This window comes from Ranitomeya variabilis, chromosome 2, assembly GCF_051348905.1.
Source record: "Ranitomeya variabilis isolate aRanVar5 chromosome 2, aRanVar5.hap1, whole genome shotgun sequence".
Classification (NCBI taxonomy): Eukaryota; Metazoa; Chordata; class Amphibia; order Anura; family Dendrobatidae; genus Ranitomeya; species Ranitomeya variabilis.
The window spans coordinates 1,109,756,952-1,109,765,232 of NC_135233.1; the positions used below are offsets into that span (position 1 = coordinate 1,109,756,952).

Here is an 8,281-nt window from a genome sequence, read left to right on the forward strand (position 1 = left end):
ATATTGTCGGGTAAATTACGACACCCCTTGTAGCCATTTTGATCACGTTGTTAGAAACAGAAGCTTAATCCACCACAACCACTAAATACTGAAGGGGGGGTGTTATTTTCTAGGATATAAAGCAGGAGAGAAGAGTCGCATACAGCATCTCTCCATGCACCTAGGATATACCTCGGTTTGGTTTTTGATTGTTGTCTGTCTTTTGCACCTTTTTCATGACTATTTGTTGTTTTTAACGGCTATATTAAAGGTTACTTTTTATCCAAGATTAGATTTATAAGTCCTCTCTTTCTCTTCCTCCAGAGTTCTGTGTCACCTCAGGCTGCTGTCTCTGAGCATTGTTGACTCTTTGTTCTGCCATTTGCAATATTCTGATTTTCTCCTTACACATCAGAGCTGCCTCTATAAATCTTGGAATAAGTATATAAAGCATTACTGCTCTGTGTGATTGGACCTGATGAGGCTGGTGGCAGCATTATCCGGCGGTGCAGCCACATTACTGAAGAAGTAGCCATGTTCTGGAGGTGGCACTGGTTTTCATGTTGCTGCGATTTCTGTAGCGGTGACATATAGTGCAGCGCTGTACCCCAGGGGGCTCATGAGGTGGTCACACACCGACACTGCGGCCAATAACATAAGAGGGATCGTCGCCTATTGTGGATGGACGTAAACGTTACTTGTCGTGTGGAAGGAGCAGAAGACCGGTCATAAATGACGAGTCTATGAATGACGAGTCTATGAATGTCGGCAGGATGACCTGGAGAACAGGTCGGCATAATGAGCGCTATTACTGCCTTTGATCTTCCCACAGGTAATATACAGCAGTCACAGAATCCCGAGCGCTGCTAGTGTGTATGTGTGTGTGTGTGTGTGTGTGTGTGTGTGTATATATATATGTACAGTACAGACCAAAAGTTTGGACACACCTTCTCATTTAAAGATTTTTCTGTATTTTCATGACTATGAAAATTGTACATTCACACTGAAGGCATCAAAACTATGAATTAACACATGTGGAATTATATACTTAACAAAAAAGTGTGAAACAACTGAAAATATGTCGTATATTCTAGGTTCTTCAAAGTAGCCACCTTTTGCTTTGATGACTGCTTTGCACACTCTTGGCATTCTCTTGATGAGCTTCAAGAGGTAGTCACCGGGAATGGTCTTCACTTCACAGGGGTGCCCTGTCAGGTTTAGTAAGTGGGATTTCTTGCCTTATAAATGGGGTTGGGACCATCAGTTGTTTTGAGCAGAAGTCTGGTGGATACACAGCTGATAGTCCTACTGCATAGACTGTTAGAATTTGTATGGCAAGAAAAAAAGTGTCCCCAAGTGCAGTGGCAAAAACCATCAAGCGCTACAAAGAAACTGGCTCACATGAGGACCGCCCCAGGAAAGGAAGACCAAGAGTCACCTCTGCTTCTGAGGATAAGTTTATCAGAGTCACCAGCCTCAGAAATCGCAGGTTAACAGCAGCTCAGATTAGCGACCAGGTCAATGCCACAAAGAGTTCTAGCAGCAGTCACATCTCTACAACAACTGTTAAGAGGAGACTTTGTGCAGCAGGCCTTCATGGTAAAATAGCTGCTAGGAAACCACTGCTAAGGACAGGCAACAAGCAGAAGAGACTTGTTTGGGCTAAAGAACAGAAGGACTGGACATTAGATCAGTGGAAATCTGTGCTTTGGTCTGATGAGTCCAAATTTGAGATCTTTGGTTCCAACCACTGTGTCTTTGTGCGACGCAGAAAAGGTGAACGGATGGACTCTACATGCCTGGTTCCCACCGTGAAGCATGGAGGAGGAGGTGTGATGGTGTGGGGGTGCTTTGCTGGTGACACTGTTGGGGATTTATTCAAAATAGAAGGCATACTGAACCAGCATGGCTACCACAGCATCTTGCAGCAGCATGATATTCCATCCGGTTTGCGTTTAGTTGGACCGTGTCTACTATTACATCATTTATTTTTCAACAGGACAATGACCCCAAACACACCTCCAGGCTGTGTAAGGGCTATTTGACCAAGGAGGAGAGTGATGGGTGCTACGCCAGATGACCTGGCCTCCACAGTCACCAGACCTGAACCCAATCGAGATGGTTTGGGGTGACCTGGACCGCAGAGTGAAGGCAAAAGGGCCAACAAGTGCTAAGCATCTCTGGGAACTCCTTCAAGATTGTTGGAAAACCATTCCCGGTGACTACCTCTTGAAGCTCATCAAGAGAATGCCAAGAGTGTGCAAAGCAGTCATCAAAGCAAAAGGTGGCTACTTTGAAGAACCTACAATATAAGACATAATTTCAGTTGTTTCACACTTTTTTGTTAAGTATATAATTCCACGTGTGTTAATTCATAGTTTTGATGCCTTCAGTGTGCATGTACAATTTTCATAGTCATGAAAATACAGAAAAATCTTTAAATGAGAAGGTGTGTCCAAACTTTTGGTCTGTACTGTACATATGTAATCATAACCTCACATAGAAGGAGCAGGGTGCCCCAGATCATGAGATCCAGATTCTCCAGAACCGAGACCCCTACTGTTGTTCCGACACCGCACTATGATTGTGACCGGTGAATCCACCATCAGGGGGTCTGAGAGGATGGAATGTGGGCTCTGCAGGTAAAAGGGGTGACCCTAGACCCCATACAAGTGGACAGCACAACTCCTCTTACCTCCTCTTACCTCTACCTCTGGGAAAGAAGGCATATCAGGACGCGGACCCTACTCTGACACGACCACATCAGATGACTAATGACACAATATGCAGCTTGTAAGATTTATTCTGTGGAATAATCCTGCAGTAAATCCTTCCCGAGTATAAACCCTACGAACACAGCGGAAACCACATACATGTAGTGGTGCACAACAGCTGCAGGCTTACTCTGCAGAGGGACAATTGTTTGCGCATGGCACGTAGATGGCATTGTACGACCGCCCGGGGCTGTAATGTCTGGTTCTTTAAGTGATCCTCCAGGTTGCAGATAATGGTCACTGTATGTCTCATGTAAGGCATCCCATCCTTTCACAATGATAGGCAGACCTGACTGGACCCACCGAACAAAGGCGTTCAACCAGAAAAAGCAAAAGGTAAACCACCTGTACGTCCCTCACACACGGCGCACGGTCACAACAACTCACATCTGGAGAAGAAAACAAAGGTAAACCATCTGTACGTCTCTCACACACGGCGCACGGTCACAACAACCCACATCTGGAGAAGAAAACAAAGGTAAACCACCTATACGTCCCTCACACAAGGCGCAGGGTCACAACAACCCACATCTGGAGAAGAAAACAAAGGTAAACCACCTATACGTCCCTTACACACGGCGCACGGTCACAACAACCCACATCTGGAGAAGAAAACAAAGGTAAACCCCCTGTACGTCCCACACACAAGGCGCACAGTCACAACAACCCACATCTGGAGAAGAAAACAAAGGTAAACCACCTATACGTCCCTCACACAAGGCGCACGGTCACAACAACCCACATCTGGAGAAGAAAACAAAGGTAAACCTCCTGTACGTCCCACACACACGGCGCACGGTCACAACAACCCACATCTGGAGAAGAAAACAAAGGTAAACCACCTATACGTCCCTCACACAAGGCGCAGGGTCACAACAACCCACATCTGGAGAAGAAAACAAAGGTAAACCCCCTGTACGTCCCACACACACGGCGCACGGTCACAACAACTCACATCTGGAGAAGAAAACAAAGGTAAACCTCCTGTACGTCCCTCACACACGGCGCACGGTGACAACAACCCACATCTGGAGAAGAAAACAAAGGTAAACCTCCTGTACGTCCCTCACACAAGGCGCTCGGTCACAACAACTCACATCTGGAGAAGAAAACAAAGGTAAACCCCATGTACGTCCCACACACACGGCGCACGGTCACAACAACCCACATCTGGAGAAGAAAACAAAGGTAAACCTCCTGTACGTCCCTCACACACGGCGCACGGTCACAACAACCCACATCTGGAGAAGAAAACAAAGGTAAACCTCCTGTACGTCCCTCACACAAGGCGCTCGGTCACAACAACCCACATCTGGAGAAGAAAACAAAGGTAAACCACCTATACGTCCCTCACACAAGGCGCTCGGTCACAACAACTCACATCTGGAGAAGAAAACAAAGGTAAACCACCTATACGTCCCTCACACAAGGCGCAGGGTCACAACAACCCACATCTGGAGAAGAAAACAAAGGTAAACCTCCTGTACGTCCCACACACACGGCGCACGGTCACAACAACTCACATCTGGAGAAGAAAACAAAGGTAAACCACCTGTACGTCCCTCACACACGGCGCACGGTGACAACAACCCACATCTGGAGAAGAAAACAAAGGTAAACCTCCTGTACGTCCCTCACACAAGGCGCTCGGTCACAACAACTCACATCTGGAGAAGAAAACAAAGGTAAACCCCCTGTACGTCCCTCACACACGGCGCACGGTCACAACAACCCACATCTGGTGAAGAAAACAAAGGTAAAGCACCTGTACATCCCTCACACACGGCGCACAGTCACAACAACTCACATCTGGAGAAGAAAACAAAGGTAAACCCCCTGTACGTCCCTCACACATGGCGCACGGTCACAACAACTCACATCTCGAGAAGCCAATAAACTGATAAAAGCTGATGAGAAAAAAGAGGCGACCATGAAGAATAAAGCAGCCGAAACACTGAAGCACAAATAAGATGGTGCGGAGACAAGGATGAAAGTTCTGAGGCGATGGATGAAAAAGCGGAGACAAAGCTTGGTGAAAACAGAGCAGGAAGCATATAGGAGTTAGGACTCGTCATTATAGAAGAGATCACTCTCAGGAGCAGGTCGGAGAGTGAGAGGTGGAGAGTGAGAGGCAGAGAGTGAGAGGTGGAGAGTGAGAGGTCAGAGAGTGAGAGGTCGGAGAGTGAGAGGCGGAGAGTGAGAGGCAGAGAGTGAGAGGTGGAGAGTGAGAGGTCGGAGAGTGAGAGGTCGGAGAGTGAGAGGCGGAGAGTGAGAGGTTGGAGAGTGAGAGGCGGAGAGTGAGAGGTTGGAAAGTGAGAGGCGGAGAGTGAGAGGTCGGAGAGTGAGAGGTCGGAGAGTGAGAGGCGGAGAGTGAGAGGTTGGAAAGTGAGAGGCGGAGAGTGAGAGGTGGAGAGTGAGAGGTCAGAGAGTGAGAGGTCGGAGAGTGAGAGGTCGGAGAGTGAGAGGTCGGAAAGTGAGAGGCGGAGAGTGAGAGGTCGGAGAGTGAGAGGTCGGAGAGTGAGAGGCGGAGAGTGAGAGGTTGGAAAGTGAGAGGTCGGAGAGTGAGAGGTCGGAAGTGAGAGGCGGAGAGTGAGAGGTTGGAAAGTGAGAGGCGGAGAGTGAGAGGTCGGAGAGTGAGAGGTCGGAGAGTGAGAGGCGGAGAGTGAGAGGTCGGAGAGTGAGAGGTCGGAGAGTGAGAGGCGGAGAGTGAGAGGCGGAGAGTGAGAGGCGGAGAGTGAGAGGTCGGAGAGTGAGAGGCGGAGAGTGAGAGGCGGAGAGTGAGAGGTCGGAGAGTGAGAGGTCGGAGAGTGAGAGGCGGAGAGTGAGAGGTTGGAAAGTGAGAGGCGGAGAGTGAGAGGTCGGAGGGTGAGAGGTTGGAAAGTGAGAGGCGGAGAGTGAGAGGCGGAGAGTGAGAGGTCGGAGAGTAAGAGGTCGGAGAGTGAGAGGTCGGAGTGAGAGGTCGGAGAGTGAGAGATCGGAGAGTGAGAGGCCGGAGAGTGAGAGGTCGGAGAGTGAGAGGTCGGAGGGTGAGAGGTTGGAAAATGAGAGGTCGGAGAGTGAGAGGTCGGAGGGTGAGAGGTTGGAAAGTGAGAGGCGGAGAGTGAGAGGTCGGAGAGTGAGAGGCGGAGAGTGAGAGGTCGGAGAGTGAGAGGTCGGAGAGTGAGAGGTCGGAAAGTGAGAGGCGGAGAGTGAGAGGTCGGAGAGTGAGAGGCGGAGAGTGAGAGGATGGAAAGTGAGAGGCGGAGAGTGAGAGGCGGAGAGTGAGAGGTGGAGAGTGAGAGGTCGGAGAGTGAGAGGTCGGAGAGTGAGAGGCGGAGAGTGAGAGGTCGGAGAGTGAGAGGTCGGAGAGTGAGAGGTCGGAAAGTGAGAGGCGGAGAGTGAGAGGTCGGAGAGTGAGAGGTCGGAGAGTGAGAGGCGGAGAGTGAGAGGTTGGAAAGTGAGAGGCGGAGAGTGAGAGGCGGAGAGTGAGAGGTGGAGAGTGAGAGGTCGGAGAGTGAGAGGTCGGAGAGTGAGAGGCGCAGAGTGAGAGGTCGGAGAGTGAGAGGTCGGAGAGTGAGAGGTCGGAGAGTGAGAGGCGGAGAGTGAGAGGTCGGAGAGTGAGAGGTCGGAGGGTGAGAGGTTGGAAAGTGAGAGGTCGGAGAGTGAGAGGTCGGAGGGTGAGAGGTTGGAAAGTGAGAGGCGGAGAGTGAGAGGTCGGAGAGTGAGAGGTCGGAGAGTGAGAGGCCGGAGAGTGAGAGGTCGGAGAGTGAGAGGTCGGAGAGTGAGAGGTCGGAGAGTGAGAGGTCGGAGAGTGAGAGGCCGGAGAGTGAGAGGTCGGAGAGTGAGAGGTCGGAGAGTGAGAGGCCGGAGAGTGAGAGGTTGGAAAGTGAGAGGTCGGAGTGAGAGGTCGGAGAGTGAGAGGTCGGAGAGTGAGAGGCGGAGAGTGAGAGGTCGGAGAGTGAGAGGCCGGAGAGTGAGAGGTCGGAGAGTGAGAGGTCGGAGAGTGAGAGGCGGAGAGTGAGAGGTCGGAGAGTGAGAGGCCGGAGAGTGAGAGGTCGGAGAGTGAGAGGTCGGAGAGTGAGAGGCCGGAGAGTGAGAGGTCGGAGAGTGAGAGGTCGGAGAGTGAGAGGCCGGAGAGTGAGAGGTCGGAGAGTGAGAGGTCGGAGAGTGAGAGGCCGGAGAGTGAGAGGTTGGAAAGTGAGAGGTCGGAGTGAGAGGTCGGAGAGTGAGAGGTCGGAGAGTGAGAGGTCAGGATGGACGCTTGTGTGATGTCACCGACCCCTGCGGAGAAGCGGTGACGGGGTGAACAGCTGCAGGCTTATGCGGTGGATGTGATGAGCAGACTGCAGATGGCGCTGTGGGGATTGTCAGTAGTAATATCACATTGTAGGCCGCTCGGGTCTGTGGTGTCGTGTTCCTCCTGCTGTAGGTAATGGCGGCTCAGGTCCCACGTCTATCAGCTCTTCCTCTCACAACCTCTGATGATTCTGCTGCACTGGACAGGAAGGAGGAGCCCCTGCGGCACATGGAGAAGGTTGTGGCCGCTCCATGCTGCACATTTCCTATCATTAGACCCCATTATCTCCTGAGATGAGACCCACAGATGAAGACCTGGTGTGTGGATGTCACTCTGGGATCCCGTGGGGGTGTTACGTGGCTCCGCCTGTGAGGAGCAGGCTCCGCCTACGAGGAGCAGGCAGCTCCCATTCCCTCTGGCACCCTCCTCCTGCAGCAGCGGACAGGTGACTGTAGGGGGCAGTCAGTGTGGGGGCATTTCTCCGCACGTCTGTAATCCTGTCCTAGAAACACCCCAGGAACACAGGGCTCACACAATGAGGGGGTCGCGTCAGCGCCTCAGGCTCCGGAAACATTTCTCAGCATCAAAACTACAACATTGCTACAGAAGTCCTGATTATTACAATCTGTGACCGGGCGGACGAGGAGCGGACGTGTCGCCGCGTCTGCAGCCAGAGCACAAAGAAGTATGCAATGTGAGGAAAAGGAAACTCCAGCGTCTCCTAATGCGGAAAACCGCGGAGTCGGCACCTCGTACTGGTCACTATGGGGTTACTGGGGTCCCGTACAGGGGCGCGGTCACCGGGTCCGTCACATCACGTGACCGCAGCAGGGTGAAAACTACACGTCCCATCATGCTCTGCTTCCTGTGACATCACTTCCTGTTACAGGCTCCACAGTGAGTGTCACATTGTGAGGTGTGTGTGTCAGTGTATATGTGTGTACTGTATGTGTGTGTGTATATGTGTGTACTGTATGTGTGTGTATATGTGTGTACTGTATGTGTGTGTATATATATATGTGTGTGTACTGTATGTGTGTGTGTATGTATGTGTGTGTGTACTGTATGTGTGTGTGTATATATGTGTGTGTGTACTGTATGTGTGTGTGTATATATATATATATATATATATATATATATATATATATGTGTGTACTGTATGTGTGTGTGTATATATACATATGTGTGTACTGTATGTGTGTGTGTATGTGTGTGTGTACTGTATGTGTGTGTGTATATATGTGTGTGTGTA

General features: G+C 50.7%; 1 protein-coding gene across 2 annotated transcripts in view; it reads left to right on the forward strand.

The window, feature by feature from the left end:
- Positions 1–7,869: 7,869 nt before the first annotated feature.
- Positions 7,870–8,281, forward strand: part of MPV17 (mitochondrial inner membrane protein MPV17) — a 30,273-nt gene continuing 29,861 nt past the window's right edge. The window contains exon 1 of one of the 2 annotated variants that reach the window (XM_077291952.1): positions 7,870–7,926. The gene's annotated coding sequence lies outside the window, so the exon portion shown is untranslated. Of the gene's footprint in view, positions 7,946–8,281 lie in introns of both variants that reach the window. The other variant, XM_077291953.1, reaches the window with a different exon arrangement.